The sequence below is a fragment of the Chiroxiphia lanceolata genome, chromosome 6, assembly GCF_009829145.1.
Source record: "Chiroxiphia lanceolata isolate bChiLan1 chromosome 6, bChiLan1.pri, whole genome shotgun sequence".
Classification (NCBI taxonomy): Eukaryota; Metazoa; Chordata; class Aves; order Passeriformes; family Pipridae; genus Chiroxiphia; species Chiroxiphia lanceolata.
The window spans coordinates 64,600,725-64,621,097 of NC_045642.1; the positions used below are offsets into that span (position 1 = coordinate 64,600,725).

The window sequence follows — 20,373 nt, forward strand, 5'->3', positions numbered from 1 at the left end:
GATGAACTTCAGTGGTTCAGATGTACAGCCTGGTCTCAGTGTTCAGCCTAATTTCAACATTCCTATTTTATTTTTTTTGGAGTTCCTTGTACATTTTCCCAAAGTATCTTCACGTGTCTAAAGCAAGAAGGATGTAGGGATGGAAAAGGAATTTTTCCTTACACATCAGTTGCTTTTACCTCCTTCCAACTCATATTCTGCTTAACAAGGCTGATACAATAAATGACTTGGAATGGCTTTTCAGCTGTTAATGTGGAGAACACCCTAATTAAGGGAGGTGCAAATGACCTTGTGGATCCTGTAAAGCTGCTGCCATCCTGGAGCAGCCATGTGCTCCTTCATCCTGCTTTTTCTTTCACCTTTATTAGCTGGGAATAAAATAAAAGAGAGAACAGCCCTGTAATAATGGAAGTGCAGGCTGTGGCTTGTTCAGCACAGAGAGGTGATTATGGCAAGGCCTTTTTTTATGTAAATACACGATTTAATTAAGAGATGCGGCAGGGGAATAAATAAATAACTAAAGCAGGAAAAGGGTCCAACAGAAGCTCAGCTTCTCCTGCAAACAAGGAGGATTTGGAAGTTTGCTCTGCCTTGGCAGCCTGGGGGTGCTCTGGGCTGGTTGGCCACGGGCAGAAGGTCAAAGTGCTGTTCAGATGAGGAACTCAGCAGTGACAGTTGTGCTGAGGGTGGGGTTTGCCTTCTCCTTTAGGTCCCAGATCTCATTTCTTTGCTTCCTTTCAGTGTAGGTCCTAAATGTCATATCTTTGCCATCTCTCAGTGTAGGTCCTAGATCTCCTATCTTTGCTCTGCTCTATCGGTAGATCCTAGATCCCATATCTTTGCCATCTCTAAGTTTAGGTCCTTGATCCTACATCTTTGCAATCTCTAAGTTTAGGATCTAGATCTCATCTCTTTGCCTTCTCCTCAGTGTAGGTCCTTGATCCCATATCTTTGCCTTCCTTTCATTGTAGGTCCTTGATCCCATACCTACTGGTCCAGGTTGCCCAGAGAAGCTGTGGCTGCCCCTGGACCCTTCAAGTGTCCAAGGCCAAGTTGGAGCAACCTGGGAGAGTAAAATGTGTCCCTGCCCATGGAAAAGGGGTAGAATAAGATGATCTTTAAGGTCTTTTCCAACCCAAACCATTCCAGGAATTCTGTGAAACCCCCCAGAAGCAACCTGGGGTAGTGAAAGGTGGACCCAGATTTATCTCCACGCTGGATGAGGAGAAATCAAAACTTTCCACCGTTCATAAAAGTGAATTGTATACATCCAATTTATGATAAAAAAAATTCAATTCTTCTGATCAAAATAATGCTGCAATAGAATACCTTAAGTAGAAATCTTGATGCCAAAGTTATTTAAGGCTCCAAAGTGATTTATTTTTTATTATTTATGGTTGAACCGCCTGAACATCTTTGTGTTGCATAAATTTCCCCCAAATATTAGGTTATATAACATTTCATAATATTCATCGCAGCAGAAAAGATACAATTGAGCCATTTGACCATTATTAAAATGTGAATTACAAGCAATTCCCTCTCTCTTATTGTTGCAGTTCTTTTGTATTTCTTAAGCCACAGGAAATTTAATAAATCTTCACAGGACTTAATAAAGAGCAGCAGATTTATCCAGGCACTGAGATATTCATTTAGGCTTCAGAGCCCTCTTGAATTTATTTCTGTGGGATTCCTCATCCCCAATGAGCTCCTGGATTTATTGCATTCTCCCCAGTCCTCCTCAGAGCACATGGAAGGTTCTTGGAACACTGGGCTGTGCTGGTGTTGTGCCCAACAGGTAAATCATGGAATCATGGAATGGTTTGGGTTGGAAGGGACTTCGAAGATCATCAAGTTCCAGCTACCTGAGACAGGCAGGGACACCTTCCACCAGCCCAGGGTGCTCCAACCTGGCCTTGGACACTTGCAGGGATCCAGGGGCAGCCACAGCTTCTCTGGGCAACCTGGGCCAGGGTCCCCAGGGAACAATTTCTTCCCAATCTCCCATCTCTCCCTGCCCTCTGGCACTGGGAAGCCATTCCCTGTGTCCTGTCCCTCCCTCCCTTGTCCCCAGTCCCTCTCCAGCTCTCCTGGAGCCCCTTCAGGCCCTGCAAGGGGCTCTCAGCTCTCCCTGGAGCCTTCTCTTCTCCAGGGGAACCCCCCCAGCTCTCCAGCCTGGCTCCAGAGGGGCTCCAACCCCTCAAAAATCTTCCTCCTCTGGCCTTGCTCCAGCAGGTCCATTCCTTTCTTTTGCTGGGGACTCCAGACCTGGTTGCAGAGCTCCCAAGAATTGCTACAATTTGTGGGTGTTTTGCTTGGAAACATCTCCTGGAGCCCTCCTGGAGCAAAAGGCCCCAGACTCCAAAAAGACCCCAGTCAAGCAGAACATGGACAAGAGCTACAAATAAAATAATGCCATAAAGATAATACAGAAGTGAAATGACTGCTTGAAAATATCTCATCAAACTAAAAGGGAGAAGATATCCAAGTGTTTTTCCTGTATATGACAAAATTGGGAAGTTCTGCCCTCGGACACAAAGTTCATGGACACACAGCCTGAGACTTGTGAGGAGACTCAAGCTGAGGTCACCTCAAGTTGAGGTCACCTCAAACCTCTCTTTGCAGTAAGGTGGGACCTCACCAACCAACATCCCAGGACATTTGATTTGTGGGAACATTCCTGTCTCCAAAACACCAGCAATTCAAACGCTCCCTTGCATCCCCGACAGCTTTGGACAACAAAATCAGAGTTATTAAAAATTCAAGAAAATTTTACTATGGGAGACTTCTCGATAAGGAAGAGGAAATGAGTTGATTGAAGCAGCTGGAAAGAGAAATAATGAAGTTTTGATTTGCCTCACCATTGAAAATACAACATTTCTTTATCCAAGGGCACTTGTCGTGGGAGCTGAGAAGGAGGCTTTGACAAGAGCCTGAAGTCTCTGTGGAAGCTGTGAAAAAAAACCAAACAAACCCACAAGAAATTCGAGAACAAAAAACCCTCAGGAGAAAATTAAAAAAAAAATATTCCGAGGGTTTGAAAAGAAATCAAGTGTAAAATAATAAGAAATAAAGTCACATTTCTTCGCTCTGGTGAGATAGGATACACATGAGGACTGGAGTGCTGACTTTAAAGAGAAGGAGGATAAAATAAACTATGGATATTAGCATTTTATATTAATAGAAGTGCCTGTAGATTGCAGAATTCTCTCTGTGCAGCACAGATAATTCAACACACACTTGTTGTTCAAACCTTTGAGAAAAGTGGTTTTTCCCTCTAAGATCTGAAGGTCATTCCTTTCTTCCTCAGAAAAGCCTAGAAAATTCAAAATCTAACTAAGTCTCTGCTTGTTTGTAATATGGAGAGATGGGAATTCCAAATGGGATTTGGAGAAGAGAAGGCTCCAGGGAGAGCTGAGAGCCCCTTGCAGGGCCTAAAGGGGCTCCAGGAAAGCTGGAGAGGGACTGGGGACAAGGCATGGAGGGACAGGACACAGGGAATGGCTTCCCAGGGATAGATGGGATATTGGGAAGAAATTCCCGTCTGGGAGAGAGGAGAGAGACTGGGATAGAATTCCCAGAGAAGCTGTGGCTTCTCTGGAAGTGTTCACCTGTGTTATTATGAACACCAACTATTAATAAAATGCAGAGAAGACATAATTCCACTGTGCTCTTGTTCTGGATGAGCCCTGGAAGCTGCTTTTCCTCTCTAGTTCTTCTCTGCTTGGGCATAATTGAGTTTTTTAATTGTCAATATTAATGTTTTCCTGCCCTCCCTGGCCTCTCCCATCCCCAAAGGACATCGTGTGGGGCTTGGCCTGACAGCCAAATATATCAATTAGTGGCTTATCCTGCCTACCTTCTTGATTAAAATCCTTTCATTAAAAGCCTTTGCCCTAAAAGAGCTGGAAAACATGGTTGTTCCTCCCATCCCTGTGGGAATGAGACTGTTTACTGAACACTGTCACAAACACCAGCTTTCCATGGCCTGACAGCCCAAACCCACCAGCCTTTTAGAAATGTTCTCCCATGGGAACGAAGCAAAGGATCTGTGGCACGTTCCTGATGTGGATTATCCTGCAGACAAGTCTCTCCACGCCCAGTGTCCTCCTTGGAAGTGCAGATGGATGTTGGGAGAGCTGCAAACCCCCTGAGCATCACCAAGGGTTTGTGGGGCAGCCCCCAACCCACCAACCTGCTCTGGGTGATTTGGGAAGAACCAGTGGGAGGCAGAGTCCACAGGGATATCATGGAATGGTTTGGCTTGTCCCTCTGGACAAGGACACACCATCAACGAGCAGCTCATTACACCCAGCAGACAGACCCAGCATAATAATAAAAACTCATAATAAAACTCCTCTCCTTAGAGAAGAAGTTATTTTCCCCTCAGGCTGCTACTTGGGCTCCTTTTCATTTCATCAAATAATAATAATAAAAAAATGATCTGTCGGTATTAAATATTTAAAAATCAAACGTGCAAAGGACAATATTTCTGTTCATGCTCATTTTCAGGTTTATATTTCTCTCCATGAGACTCTGCAAACTGATATTGGGGGAATGTTATCCTTGCAATGAGAATTCCTCCTTTCAAATGAAGATCTGATCAGCAGCTATTTTTCTCCAAGGCAGTGGAGAGGAGATTCCTCTTGGATTAAAGCAGAGGACACTGCAGGACCTGAGTAGAGTTTTCCAACTTTAACGCTGAGAATTTTCTCATTTATTACATGTCATGCATTTTTTTTCTATTGTTATTACTGCTGATTGCAGAGCTTCTCAATGTTTTTTTTTTGTAATCAGTGCTCTTTCCTCCTTATTTATTCATTAACTCCACAGGCCAGATTTGGGATGATAGAATCACAGAATCATAGAATCGATCGGGTTGGAAAAGACCTCTGAGATCATCCAGTCCAACCCTTGATCCAACCCCGCCGTGGTTCCCAGCCCATGGCACTGATGCCACATCCAGTCTGTCCTTAAACACCTCCAGGGATGGAGAATCCACCCCTTCCCTGGGCAGCCCATTCCAATGGCTGAGCACCCTCTCTGCAAAGAAATTCTTCCTAATCTCCAACCTAAGCCTCCCCTGGCACAGCTGAAGGCCGAGCCCTCTTGTCTTGCTGAGAGTTGCCTGGGAAAAGAGACCAACCCCCCCCGGCTCCCCCCTCCTGTCAGGGAGTTGCAGAGAGTGAGGAGGTCTCCCCTGAGCCTCCTCTTCTCCAGGCTGAGCCCCCCCAGCTCCCTCAGCCTCTCCTCACAGCACTTGTGCTCCAGTCCCTTCCCCAGCCTCGTTGCTCTCCTCTGCCCCTGCTCCAGCCCCTCCATGTCCTTCCTGAGCTGAGGGCCCAGAGCTGGACACAGCACTCCAGGGGTGGCCTCAGCAGCGCTGAGTCCAGGGCAGGAATCCCTTCCCTGGCCCTCTTGGCCACCCTGTTCCTGAGCCAGGCCGGGATCCATTGGCCCTCTTGTCCCCCTGGGCACACTCTGGCTCCTGTTCAGCTCCCTGTCCATCCCCACTCCCAGCTCCCTTCCTGCCTGGCTGCTCTCCAGCCCCTCTGGCCCAGCCTGGAGCTGCCGGGGGTTGTTGTGGCCAAAGGGCAGGACCCGGCCCTTGGCCTGCTTGAACCTCATCCCCTTGGAATCAGCCCATGGATCCAGCCTGTGCAGGTCCCTCTGCAGAGCCCTCCTGCCTTCCAGCTGATGGAAACTCCCCCCCAGCTTGGTGTCATCTGCAAATTTGCTGATGATGGACTCAATGCCCTCATCCAGATCATCAATAAAGACATTAAACAGGACTGGGCCCAACACTGATCCCTGGGGACACCACTGGTGTCTGGATCCCAACTGGATGCAGCTCCATCCCCACCACTCTCTGGCCCTCCAGCCAGTTCCTGACCCAGCACAGAGTGTCCCCGTCCAAGCCTTTTCCAGGAGTATCCAGTGGGACACAGTGTCCAAGGCTTTGCTGAAGTCCAGACAGACACATCCACACCTTCTCCTCATCCCCCAGGCAGGTCTCCTGTCATAAAAGGAGATCAGGTTGGCCAGACAACCCGATCTCAGAACGGTTCCTGTGGTGACAAACAGGTAATGCCCCAACCCTTGGTTGTGAGTGCATGGACAGGGCAGGAACTCTGAGGAGAAAATGGAATATCTGCTGGTTACCCACAAATATCCCGATAACCAGCGATGGAGGCAAAGGGAACCTTGGCAGTTCCGTGGGTGCCTGGGCCAAGGAATTGTGATTTTTTAATGTACCAATGTGGAAATGTTTCTCTTCATGTGGAGAAAGCAATAAGTGATGGGAGGGGGAATTCTGGGGCCAAAATGTTACCGAGGGGCTGGGAGATGCAAAATTTCCACCTAAACCTGTGCCCTGTGTTTCTCTGTGGGTACAAGAGCCAAGACCAACATCTCCCCATGATCTGTGATCTCCTCATGTGGTGAAGCTTCAGGAGGGAACTCTTGAATGAACTCAAAGCTCAGGGCACCCCTGTGGACAGACGCAGCCTCAGGGTAAATTTTGAGCAACCAAACCCTCCCCTTTGGCTGCAGCAGCCCTGGGGAGCAGGGAAATCTTTGGGATCCTGGTTTGACTTGGAACAAAGAGCTGGAACAAAAAATTTTCCATATTTTTCTTCTCTGAGGTCCCACTAAGTCCTGCTGCTGAGATGTCCCTCAGATAAGAAGTTGCTCCTGTGCTGGGGCCAAACCATGAGATAAAGCATCAAGGTCACAACTCTGAACCTGCCCCCCCGGGGTGTCCTTTCTTGCATTCCAAAAATCCACTCCAAAGGAGCAGTGAATGGCTGAATGGGTAATTCTTGAAGACTTTCCATTAAGTAAAAAAATATTATTGAATTCCAGTTTAAAACTGGAAGTGCTCAGGACCTGCTTAATTGCTCGTGGATTTAATATCAGAGAAGAGCAGAAGGATAAAATGGGTTGGGTTGGAGGGATCTCAAAGCCCATCTTGGTGACACTTTCTACCATCCCAGGTTGCTTCAACCTGGCCCTGGAGACACTTCCAGGGATCCAGGGGCAGCCACAGCTTCTCTGGGAATTCTATTCTCCAGGGCCTCCCCATCCTGAGAGCAAAGAACATTCTTTCTACTGTGAGGTTTAAATTCCTGCTCCAAGTTAAGCCAATTCTTCCTATTTTCCTAAAAAAGAATATGTGGTGTCACCTCCACCAAGACATAATATTTGTCCAAAAACCCCTGTACTACTCCACAGCATCCAAATACAACTGAATTCCTCCTTTTTCACCACTTACCAATCACAGGCCTCTCCAAAACTCTCCCTCAAGCAGGTCCAGGCTCCACCTCGGTGGAACTTCCCTGCGTTGCTGTTCCAAATTCTTCTGCGTGGCTGAAATGGGAACTCCGAGGTGAGCTGAAGCCAATTAAAATCCATTGATCTGCAATTAAGCTCCTGCAGATGGAAATGATAAAAAATTTAAATGAAAATTGATTTTATGTGGTGCTTTGGGGTTTTTTTGTGGTTTGGGTTGTTTTTTTTTTTACTTTGTCACAGAAAAAGCAGTTAAAAAAAAAGAAGATAAAAAAGAAGGGTTTTTTTTTTCTTAGATGGTTTTATGGTTTTTAGAAAACAAACCAATAAAAAACCCTGGAATATCTCGGTGTTCAGGACAGATGGAAAAAGATGCAGCACGTCAGTAGTTTTCAAATCCAGCACTTTCCTTCCTCAAAATCTTTTTGTAAGTTCCCTGAGAATTTACAGGAGTAAAACTGTGGAAAGTGATCAAGACCTGCCTAACTTTCCTTGGCCTACCAGACTCTTTAGTTCCTCCTGGATAAGAACACACTGTTATGAGAAAAATATGGGGAAAATACAGGAAAAATATGGGAAAAATATGAGAAAAATACAGGAAAAAATATGGGAAATGGAGCAAAGTGCTGAAGTGTTAACAAAGCAAACCTGATACTTGGAGGTGATGGCAGGAGACTGGTGCTGGTTCCATCACAGTTGACTTTGCTCTTGTTCCACTTCCCAAATTTCTCTGCTTGCCATTTTTTAGGTGAGTTTTGGCAGGAAGCCACCCAAAATTGCCAAATCAGTGAGAGCTGAAGCTGTGACCAGCCCTGGGGGAACCATCTGCTGGAAACTTCGAGGCCACCAAGCTCTGTCATCACTTGGAGGAGTCTTTCTTTCCACATCTGAGCTGCACTTGAGGTCCTTCCTTCAATCTACTTCTTAAAAAAAATCACTTCAGCAGCAGCTTGAGGCAGCTGGGGCTGGTTCTGAGCACACAGATGAGCCGAGTCCTGGGCCCTCCACGTTTTGTTTGATGTCCAGGTCCTGAATCCCTGACAGCAGGATCTAACTGAGCAGCTGTTCTTCCACCAGATGCACCAGGACAGGCTGCAACACAATTACTGAGGAATATGAAAGCTGGCAGTTAGCACAGAGAGATCATTAAACTCCTCACTTGCCACGATGAAAGGCATCCCGAGGTTTGTACCAGACTGAGAGGCTTTCATGGAACAGCTGTTTGAGATTATGAGCTAAAAACTGCTGGTGGAACAGGCAGCTTGGAAAAATGGGAACGAGGAATGATCCAGGTACCTGACAGGAGGGAGGAGCTGGGGGGGATCAGGCTCTGCTCCCAGGGAACAAGGGACAGGAGGAGATCCATCCCAGATCCAGAGGGGCTCCATGGATGGCTCAGGTGGCTCTTTCCCTAAATGCTCAAATAGCTGCAGTAGTAATAATGGAATATTCCCATTGGGATTATTCAGGATATCCCTCCCAAAGGCCTGAAATGGCTTCACTGGTGTGTCCTGCAACATCCCCCAAGTGCCACGTCTGGACACAAAGCTGCTGCTTAAGGTAGGAATCCCATCTTGGAGAATATTCCCCAAAAACACCAAGCTGTGTACAGGGGTTTGTGGATCCATCATCATCCATGGCATGGGGGATGATCCAAGGAGCTGGGATCTAAGGGAGACCCAGTTAATTGGGTAATTGTACAGAACAGGGACAGGAGGAGAGGGAACGGCCTCCAGCTGTGCCAGGGGAGGCTCAGGTGGGACAGGAGGAGGAATTTCTGCCTGGAAAGGGTGGTGAGGCCTTGGCAGGGGCTGCCCAGGGAGGTTTGGAGTGCCCAGCCCTGGAGGTGTCCCAGGAAGGCCTGGCCGTGGCACTCAGTGCTCTGGGCTGGGGGACAAGGTGGGCATGGGGCACAGGGGGGATCCATGGGCTGGGAGGGCTTTTCCAACCTCAGGGATTCCACAATTCATCCATATCTTTATTCTCACATCATTTTATCTTTAATGTGCACCTTGGGGACGAATTGGTGCAAGAAGACTCCATCTCATGAGGAATTCCTGAACACCAAGAGGTGCTTGTCATCCCCTGGGACTTCATTTCTTCTCTCTTCATCTTCCTGGTGTTCCTGGAATGGGAGTTTCTGTAGAACAAAATACAATGGGCAAAATTAAAATTTTAAAGGGCATATCAATATTTTTGTATGAAGCAATTTTAAAACTCGGGACTGTTTTGGTTTATGGCTGGGGAGGTTGTTGGGAATGCTGCCTGTCTCTAAATGGGACTCTGAGCAACCTGGGCTGGTGGAAGGTGTCCCTGCCCATGGCAGGGGGTCAAACAAAATCAGCTTTAAGGTCATTTCCAACCCAAACCATTCTGGAATTCTGGGATAAATGGCAAACCTGCCACCACAAACACAAGTCCTCACCTCACCTCCTGCCCCATCCCTTTCCCCAAAGGTCCCTACAGAGCCCCCCTGGCAGTGGGAGCTGGGAGTTCTGCTCCCTGCTCTGGGAAAGGCCTCCAGCCTCATATTTTATCCTTAAAAACCAGGAGAGAGTTACAGATCAAAGGAAAGCAAACTCAGCTTTGTCTAATCTTGATGCTTTTCTAACTGGCTCAGCTCGTGCCAAGCCCCTGAGGGCTCCTGTTTGCCGTGGGAATTAAAGGGCTAAACACAGCTTGGAGGAGCTGGGCTTAATCTCTCTGTTTGTTCTTATCAGCATCACTTCCCCCTGAAGTTGTTTTTGCTGTGAGTTCTGCAGGGTGAGAATCCTTCTGGGGTGATGTGGGGGCTGCTGAGGCAGCTCAGAGCAGATGGGCCTCGAGGGGCATTCACCTCCTGCCCAGGGATGTGTCCAAGGTCCATGGAAGGATATATCCAAGGTCCATGAAAGGACCTATCCAAGCAGGTCAAGGGAGGGGATTCTCCCCCTCGATCTGCTCAGGTGAGACCCCCCTGCAGAGCTGCTCCAGCCCTGGGAACAATAACATGAGGACGTGGAGCTGCTGGAGAGAGTCCAGAGGAGGCCCTGGAGATGCTCCAAGGGTGGAGCCCCTCTGGAGCCAGGCTGGGAGAGCTGGGGGGGTTCCTCTGGAGAAGAGAAGGCTCCAGGGAGAGCTGAGAGCCCCTTGCAGGGCCTAAAGGGGCTCCAGAAGAGCTGGAGAGGGACTGGGGACAAGGGATGGAGGGACAGGACACAGGGAATGGCTTCCCAGTGCCAGAGGGCAGGGAGAGATGGGAGATTGGGAAGGAATTCCTGGCTGGGAGGGTGGGGAGGCCCCAGCCCAGGTTGGGCAGAGAAGCTGTGGCTGCCCCTGGATCCCTGGAAGTGTCCAAGGCCAGGCTGGACGGGGCTTGGAGTAACCTGGGCTGGTGGAAGGTGTCCCTGCCCATGGCAGGGGGTGGCACTGGATCATCTTTAAGGTCCCTTCCAACCCAAACCATTCCAGGATTCCATAATTTTTTCAGGATCTGCCACCACCAATGACCTCCTCAAACACATGGGAATGGGGAACTCAGAGAGGTCCTTGCAGCCTCCAAGGGTGAAGCAACTTCCTGAAGAGGACACTGCTCAGGGTGCCCAAAACTCCTGCTGTGCTGCTCTGAGTCCCTGTGGGGAGCATGGGAGGGGAAAGTGGGGAAACAATTCCAGGACATGAACCTCTGGGATCATTTGTGACCTGCAGAAAATCCCTGAGGAAACAATTCCAGGACATGAACCTGGGGGATCATTTGGGATCTGCACAAAACCCTCGGGGAAACAATTCCAGGACATGAACCTGTGGGGTAATTTGGGACCTGCACAAAATCCCTGCGGGAAAGAATTCCAGGAAATGAACCTGGGGGATCATTTGGGATCTGCACAAAATCTGTGGGGGAAACAATTCCAGGACATGAACCTGTGGGGTTCATTTGGAATCTGCACGAAATCCCTGGAGAAACAATTCCAGGACATGAACCTTTGGGATCATTTGGGATCTGCACATGGGGAAACAATTCCAGGACATGAACCTCTGGGATCATTTGGGATCTGCACAAAATCCCTGGGGAAACAATTCCAGGACATGAACCTGTGGGATCATTTGTGACCTGCACAAAATCCCAGGAGACCCCAGGGCTCTCTTTGCCAGCTCTCTTCAGAGAGGTTGGCACTTCCCTCACTCTCCACCTCCTGATGGACATTCCTCACTGCAGGAATTGCCTCTGCAGCAATTCTCTCCCAGCAGTTCCCTGGTCCTGCTGCAGGGACACTCCTGGCTGGAACAAATGGAGCAATGAGTGCACTTGCTACCTGAACAACCAGCTCAATTTATGTCCTAATTGCAGGGGATCCACCTCAGAAAGGTGCCCACTGGAGCCTCCACCACCCACCTGGATCCCAGGGAGCTCTGGGAGATGCTGGCAGGGAGACAGGACCATTTCTGTCCCCTTACATTAATGGTCAGGCAAGGAAAAACACACCTCACAATTATTTGTGACACGAGGCAAAGTGTCCCTGCTGTGCCCAGCACAGGGGTATTTATGGGAAAGAAGGTTATCCCTGCACTGAAATGCTTTCCAACCCAACAGATAAGACAGAACTGGAGAGGAAAGAGGAATTATTACACACATTTTTCCCCTGGAGAGTTGAGGGCTAAACAAGACTAAATAACAAGGCAGGCACTTGGCAACAAAGCCCAAATCCTGCTGTCATTTAGAGGCCCCAAACAGGCCCCTCCTCTGAAACCAGGGGCTGTTCACAGGCCGGGAACTGCTGTTGATTCCAAGCACATGGGTTTTTTTCCCCCCTGACATTTCTTTCCCTGAGCCATTTGAAAGCAGCCCCAGAAAGTGCCCAGTCAGCACTTGGCTAATGAAGGTCACTCCTTTTGCTGACTCCTGTTCCAGGGGTCCCTGGGCACCGTTTCAGCTCCAGGCAGTTCAGTGAGCAGACATGAGTCCCTTTCTCTTTTCTCCCTTTCCCAGTGTTTCATAGTCCAGAGCCCCTGATTAATTCAGCACTCTCTGCACAGCTCTCAGGCTCCATGATTAGCCTCAGAATGTATTTTAAGCTGATCTGTGCTGAACTGCTGTGGTCTTCCATAAATTCTTTTATTGCTACGAGAAGCAGCCACCCATTTAATCAGGGCTGTCTCCATTAATTCCATGTCTCACAATGCCCCAGTGTTTTGTTGGTTTTTTTTTTTTTGTCAGGATAAAAAGATGCAACTTGTACTGCAGAATTCTAATAATCATATTATTTTTTGCTTTTCCTGCCCTTACCTTTGTGTAGATCCTGTTTCACCAGGGGAGGTGAGACATGATATGGTTTGTCTGACACATCTCAGACCAGCTTCTGTGTGGGGCAAAGAGGTGTCAGTGAGTCCAGAGAACTGGGTGATCAACCTACAAAGCATCAAGGGGAGGTTAAGGTGGGACATCAGGAGGAATTTCCCCCTGGAAAGGGTGGTGAGGCCTTGGCAGGGGCTGCCCAGGGAGGTTTGGAGTGCCCAGCCCTGGAGGTGTCCCAGGAAGGCCTGGCCGTGGCACTCAGTGCTCTGGGCTGGGGGACAAGGTGGGCATCGGGCACAGGGGGGATCCATGGGCTGGGAGGGCTTTTCCAGCCTCAGGGATTCCATAATTCATCCATGTCTTTATACTCACATCATTTTGTCTTTAATGTGCACCTTGGGGATGAATCAGGGCTGGCAGGGCTTTTCCAACCTCAGTGATTCTGCAAGCAGGGAAAAAACACAGGTTTGCTGATCCATCAGCAGGTGAAGATGCTCCTCCATGGCAGGGTGGATACCTAAACCAGGCAGGAGAAGAAACTAAGGAAGAAGAGAGCAGGTAAACGTGTTCTAGAAAGCCACAAATCAACAAGATGACAGGGAGGCAAATCACCTTAACCTACAAACCTGCCAGAGCTCCAGGAGGGTTTGGACAACGCTCCCAGGGACAGGGTGGGATTGTTGGGATGTCCGGGCAGAGCCTGGAGTTGGATTTGATTCTGTGAGTCCCTTCCAGCTCAGGGAATCCTATGAATCCACTGCTGCTGGAGCTCCCTGCCCTGTGGAGGAGCCTGGCTGTGGAGGGGCTCAGTTCCAGCCCAGCTCCCAGCAAACTCCTGGTTGTGCTTCCAGCTCAGCACAAGGCCCTGATCCAGGCCCAGAGCTCAAGAATTGCTCCTGTTTCCCAGCTGGAAGGAAAGCAGAGGGTATAAAGGAGGTGCAGACTCTGAGGGCAAGGAACCTGCAGTGCTGCAAACGCTGCAGGAACAGCTCAGGGCAGAGCTGCTGCCTCAGCTCAACCCCACTCAGCCAGGTTGGGCAGCAGTGCCAGTTCTGGCACGGTTGTTTTCCACAACTTTGGCAGCCCAAAGGAACCACAAAAGACGTGGAAATTTTGGCTTTGGGCAGTTTCAGTCACTTTAGGGATCTTTAAATGCTCGAGGAGATGTAAAGGGATCCCTGTGGAGCAGCAGGGCAGGGAGCCAAAACCAACCTGACAGGAACTCTGGGCACAGTTTGGGAACTTTGCTTCACTGCTTTCAAAGGGCTTTGCCTTCTGGGCCCTGGCCCAGGTTGCCCAGAGAAGCTGTGGCTGCCCCTGGATCCCTGGAAGTGTCCAAGGCCAGGTTGGAGCAACCTGGGATAGTGGAAGGTGTCCCTGCCCATGGCAGGGGTGGCACTGGATGGGCTTTAAGTTCCCCTCTCACTCAAACCATTCCAGGATTCCATGATCCAACCTCCCTCAAGATCAGCAAAGTGGCTTTAAATAAGTGGAATGACTCCCTGGGGAAGGCCCAGGAGCAGTTCCTGAGGCTCAGCTGCCACTGCTGATCCACTGACCCTGCACTCAGCCAGGCTGGGCAGCAGTGCCAGTTCTGGCACAGTTGTTTTCCACATCTTTGGCAGCCCAAAGGAACCACAAAAGACGTGGAAATTCTGGCTTTGGGCAGTTTTGGTCACTTTAGGGCTCTTTAAATGCTCGAGGAGGTGTAAAGGGATCCCTGTGGAGCCAAAACCAACCTGACAGGAACTCTGGGCACAGTTTGGGAATTTGCTTCACTGCTTCCAAAGGGCTTTGCCTTCTGGGCAGTACCAGAGCCACGGAATCCTGGAATCCTGGAATGGTTTGAGTTGGAAAGGAGTTTAAAGCCCATCCAGTGCCACCCCTACCATGGGCAGGGACACCTTCCACCAGCCCAGGTTGCTCCAATCTGGCCTTGGACACTTCCAGGGATCCAGGGGCAGCCACAGCTTCTCTGGGAATTCCATCCCAGTCCCTCCTCACCCTCCCAGCAAAGAATTCCTTCCCAATATCCCACTCAAACCTACTCTCTTCCAGTTTGAAGCCATTTAAACCCACCTTTCATCCCTGATGCAGGTGTAGGAAGACACTGCCACCCACATACCATCAAACTCTGGTGCTCCAATTCATTTGGAAAATAGCACATTAAATGTACTAAGAAAAAAAAAAAAAGCCTTTTTTTTTATCCCAGTGCTGCACAAGCCCAGATTTACAGCTGGAAATTCTCTGGACCAAAATAGAGAGCACAACAGGCCCATTTTAGCCAGGCAGGCTCAGTGATTCTGTCCTTTGCTGTCTCTACACATAGAGCTGGAAGATGATTAATAGCTCAGTAAAAAAGACAGATCCCTCCTTCCCAGGGTAACCACTTGTACTTCAGTTACACAAAGCAGACAGAAAACAAAAATACTTAGCTCCTGCTCCCTCCCAGCCCAATCTCCCTGAAATGTTCCTGAATCAGCCAGGAGAGAATCGTTTTGGCCACAGCCTGCTTGTGGAAAAAATCCAATTTCTTTCAGGGTTTTTTGTTGCAAAAAATCCTCTCGTGCCTCCTTTGCCCGTTTCCAGATTTGACACCACGTTGAATATTTGTAGTAAAAAGGTATTTTTTCAAACAAACCTTAAGCAATGGTCCCACATTGACCGGTGCTAACGTGACACCACTGGTGAAATCCCTGTTTTTCCTTATAAATATCTGCCTGGGAGTGAAATGTTGCATTTTCCCAGCTGTTGCTCTGCTCTTGCTTCAGTAAGACAAGCTTTAGAAAACAAGGTGACACATTTACAGGCCTCAGAGGCATCTGATGAATTCACACTCCCCTGGTTCCCAGAGGAGCTGAACTGCAGACAGTTCTAAACTCAGCATATCCTCAAACCTGGAGACACTCAGCCAGTCTGCTGAATATATATATATATAAAAATATACAAAAAAATAACTATATTCCTTTGTTTTAAAGAGGAATGAGACAGTTTTCAGATCTGTGCATGTATATTCACATATAAAATCGACTGTTTTTAAAGAAATGGTTGGAATTAATTATAATTAATAATAATTAAGGTGGAAATACTGGGAATTAATTGCTACAAACTGATTAAATGCCGTGATCAAACCACAGATTAACGATTTAATTTTTTTTTTCCCCTGAACATAATTAAGATTGTTTAAATCCACAGAATTGCAGCAGGAACTCAATTGCAAATTACTTATTCCAATTGACTGGAATTCGGGAGGGGAACCAACCAATCTGCTGCAGGTGTGGATTTGGGATGGATAAGGGGAGGATTGGGATGAGGGCAGTGCTCAGGGGCTCCTTTAATGAGGTGTGAGCAAACAGGGATAATGTGAAGGTTGGGAGTGCCAGGAGGAAAATGGGAATGGCAGGAGGAAAATGGGAATGCCAGGAAGAAAATATTCCCAGACATGTGCAGTGACAAAGTCCCCTCTTGTTTTCTGCTCCACTTTCAGCCACAGTGGAATCCCCCCCTCCTCTCACCCCACCTGCTCCCAAACTCCTGGGAGAGGGAATAATTCACCCTTCTACACACAGGGACACCCAAAAAGGGGTTTCCAGGCCATCCCAGAGCTGGGAATTACCAAAGGTGACATCCTGGTGGGGTGACTTGGAATTACTCGTGGATGTATTTGTGCTGACTTCAGGCCGGGGCAGCAGAAATATTTAAATTTTACACTTTTAAAATGTTTAAATATTTAAATTTTGAGATGTTTTAGGTTCAGAGAAGACCCTCAGATCTTCCTACAGCAGAGTAGTCCTGGAGATATACAGACCAAGCCAAAGGGGAGAATGAGGGAAACCCAAAGGGGAGAAATGAGGGAATCTCAAAGGACCTGCCCACCCTAAAGACAAGAAACAAGGAAAACCCAAAGGATCTGCCCAACCCAAAGAGAGAAATGAGGGAAACCCAAAGGATCTGCCCAATCCAAAGAGAGAAACAAGGAAAACCCAAAGGATCTGCCCAATATAAAGGAGAGAAATGAGGGAAACCCAAAGGAGAGAAATGAGGGAAACCCAAGGGATTTGCCCAACCTAAAGGCAAGAAACAAGGAAAACCCAAAGGATCTGCCCAACCCAAAGAGAGAAATGAGGAAATCCCAAAGGAGAGAAACGAGGAAAATCCAAAGGATCTACCCAACCCAAAGAGAGAAATGAGGGAAACCCAAAGGATCTGGGTTTCTATTTTAAAGGATATATTTTAAAGAAGAATAAGAGAAATGGATGAAGTCCAGATCTTATGGCAACTGTAAATTGGATTCAAAACCTTAAAATTCCTTGATTTCTGCTGTGGAAATAGGGTAGATAAAAGACAGCCTCTGATTTTCAGGCTCTTTCCCTCTTTTCCCAGGTCCCTGAGGCCCTCTCTGCCTTTCTCTAAAGCTTTTTCTTGTTGTTTGGATAATTTTTTTCCCCCCATTATTGTTTCTCCAAAAGCCATGCTTTATTTATAGAGACTAAAACACAAAAAAAAATCAGAATCCAAGTGGGAACAAACATTGGAAGGGTGGGAGGGTGAAACTCACTCACTCCTACAGATAACAACTGTGGTTACTCCAAAGGCTTCACCTTCCCCCAGACTCTGGGGAAGGGCTGGAATGTTGGACAATGAGTAAAAATCCAGAGTAATGTCTGTAATGTGAAAATCCCGTGGAATTGTCTTCCCATCAAAAGGTGGAGGGATAAAATCTGAAAGGATCTAATAGAGCTGTACAAAAGGACAGTGTTGGGCCATTAAAATACAAATTACTGCTAAATCCCAGGGAAAAAGGGATAAAGGCAGGTATCCTGGAACTAGTTCTAATCAGCAATATCTCATTAAAACTCCTGTGTAAGGTTTCAATGGGCATTAGGAACGATTTTAATTTAGTCTGGTGCTCAGGAGCTTTCATCAGGGTTTCCTTGTGCACAGGAAGATCTCCTGGATGTGCTACATTCACTCAGCACAGAGAAAACAAGGCTGTTAAATAATTCTGATTACTCAGATTAGCTCAGGCTAATGGGGCTTTTGTATCCTTCCATCTAAATAGGACCAGGGCAGGGAGGGGGAGCAGGGTCACACCTGATGCCTGGTTAAAGTGAGGCTCAGGTAGGAATTCCTGGGATGACAGGCCCTGATCCCGGGATCAGGACACTCCAAGGATGGGGGGCAGGTGGGAGGGGTGACAAAAGAACAGCCCCAATGAGGGTGTTTTGAAGTGGAAGCGCCAGAAATCTTTTAAAAAAATCTCATTTTCTCCTCTCGTTGGCATTAATTTTACACACCTTCATCTTTCCTGAGCTGCACTCGTGTTCTGAACAAAACTCCTGCTGTGTTTTAGCATTTCAATCTATTAAGTCACGGCTCAAAGCTGTTGGCACGTTTATGTTCCTGTGAGTTAGGCTGGAGTTGGCACTTCAGGAAGAGAAGGGACCCTCAGGAGCTGAGCTGGGAGCACTAAATTCGCCCCAAAACCAGGCCCGGGGTGCCCCAAACACAGCACCCAAAATCAGGCTTTGCCTTTGATCTCTTTGAGCCTCCATTTCACGGGCAAAGGAGAGAGAAAAACGTTTGTTTTCTCCCCTCAGAGTTGGTTCCAAAAACACATTTCTGGGTCACTTCCCAGGGCTTGAGCCCTTCCACCCCCAGGAAATTGGGACTTGTTTTCCATCTCCAGCCAGGTCTGAATTCTGCCCAGCAGGTGAACACTGAATGCCCTGGGCTGTGCAAACAGCAGAAATCAAACCAGAACATGGAGTTTGGAACCTTTCAAGAAGGGGCAGGAACTCAGGAGGACGAGGGTGTCGGGAGGTCACCCAGGGAGAAAATGAGAAGGGCCAAAGCCCAGGAAGAATTTATTTGGTTACTACCACAAAAGTCTTAAAAAGGTTTATATAAATACATCAGCAGCAAAAGGAGGGAGAATCTCCATGGAGGGAAACATAAAGGATGAGGAAAAGGCTGAGGGACTCAATGGCTTGTTTTCTACTCAGGACAAGAAGGACAATGGAGGAGATGGGAAGGGAAGGGAGCTGGGAAGGGGCTGGAGCAGCAGGAGCAGCTGAGGGAGCTGGGGGGGCTCAGCCTGGAGCAAAGGAGGCTCAGGGGGGACCTTCTGGCTCTGCAACCCCCTGACAGGAGGGGGGAGCCGGGGGGGGGGTCGGGCTCTGCTGCCAGGGAACAAGGGACAGGAGGAGAGGGAACGGCCTCCAGCTGTGCCAGGGGAGGGTCAGGTGGGACAGGAGGAGGAATTTCTCCCTGGAAAGGGTGGTGAGGCCTTGGCAGGGGCTGCCCAGGGAGGTCTGGAGTGCCCAGCCCTGGAGGGATTTCCAAGCCCTGTGGATGTGGCACTTGGGGACAAGGGTCAGTGGTGGCCTGGGCAGTGCTGGGGATGGTTGGACTCGAACTTAAAGGTCTTTTCTAACCCCAGTGATTCTGTGCTGGGTGAGCTCTGCTGCCTCTGTTCCCTCACAGGTCCCTCAGTGGAGGCAAAAGGGACAATGTCCCTAAACACTGTCCCTCAGGAGGAACAGATAAAACCCCCTAATCTGCCCCTTGTTTCCTGGGGGACTGTCCCTGTAACCTCCAACAGCAGCTTTGAAACCAGCTCTGGGTGTTCTGCAACCAGAGACTCCCTGGAACCTCCTCTGGCCTTTTCCAAAACGACAATTCCTTGATTTTCCATCACTGACAAGGAGCTTGATCCACTTATCCTGCTCTGAGCCCCAGTCCCTGCCCAGCCACTGCTCCCTTTCCATGAGGAACAGAACTCCCGGGCTCCAGCAGGGACAGTTCCAGCTGCTCCTCCACAAAAACCCTGGCATGGGAAGCGTTGGGAGCTCCCAGACCTATCGATTTTCCCGAGTGCCTTGAAACAACAATTAACCTTTTTAACTGGGCATCTCCCTCCCAGATGCATCTTTTCAAAGTTTGCTTTGAAAAATTAACGAATCGATGGGATTTTAACATCTATTGACCCGTTTAAAATGTCAGGGTTGTGGGAGGAAGGAGCACTAAGGAGATGCAAATCTTGTTGTGGACACTGCACTCCCAACCCTCGGCTTTGGGCCCTGCCTTTTTTTAAGATTTATCCCCTTTAATTCCCTTTAGTGAACACAGCAGCTGAAATAAGCACTTATAACACCCTGGAAAACGTCCTGGTTTTTATTCAGGGAAGTGTGTGCTTCTGAAAAGTGCATTTCCAGAGACAAAAATCTGTCTCACGCAGCATTTCTGCTTTAAACAGGGCTCAGCACTTTGCTTTCATTCAGAGGGATGAGTGCAGCTACTCAGGCTGAGCTCCACAAGCCCCTCACAAACTCCAGGATTCAATCCTTACTGAGATCTGCATCTTGAACCAGCTGTTTTATTCCCTAACGATTTACTGAGAGCCTTCCAGAGATTTTTTGCACCTTTCCTTTAATGTCTACGAGACAAAAGACACTTTAGAGAGAGAAGATAAAACACCACTCACCCCAAAATCTCTGTGGTGTCTCAGCACAACAGAAAGAAAGGGACCAACCCAGGAAATTCAGGCCTGTTTTAACTGTTTGGGGTTTTTTCCCTCCTTAACATCTACAGGGATCTCCTTTGCTGAGGCTGCCAAAGAGCTGCTAATTAACTCCTAATTGCTGATTAACACGGGGCAACAGAGTGGTTGGGTTTGTAACCACCTGGACAGAATGGCACAACCAAAACACCCGGATTACTGAGGACAGAAGCACCCACCCGGGCAGATTTGATGCTTTTCAGACTTCAAATCAGTGTTCCCTTCAGTGGCAGTTTGTTTAATTGGAAGTACA

The 20,373-nt window shown here is 48.2% G+C and overlaps 1 long non-coding RNA gene across 1 annotated transcript in view; it reads right to left on the minus strand.

Annotated features, from left to right (window-relative positions):
- The window catches only part of LOC116788911, a 62,774-nt gene that overhangs the window by 8,369 nt on the left and 34,032 nt on the right, over positions 1–20,373 (minus strand). Inside the window, exons 4-6 of the long non-coding RNA XR_004357799.1 lie at positions 12,932–13,076; positions 7,936–8,379; positions 7,271–7,428 (exon numbers count right to left, since the gene is read on the minus strand). This is a non-coding gene — a long non-coding RNA (uncharacterized LOC116788911). The remainder of the gene's footprint in view (positions 1–7,270; positions 7,429–7,935; positions 8,380–12,931; positions 13,077–20,373) is intronic.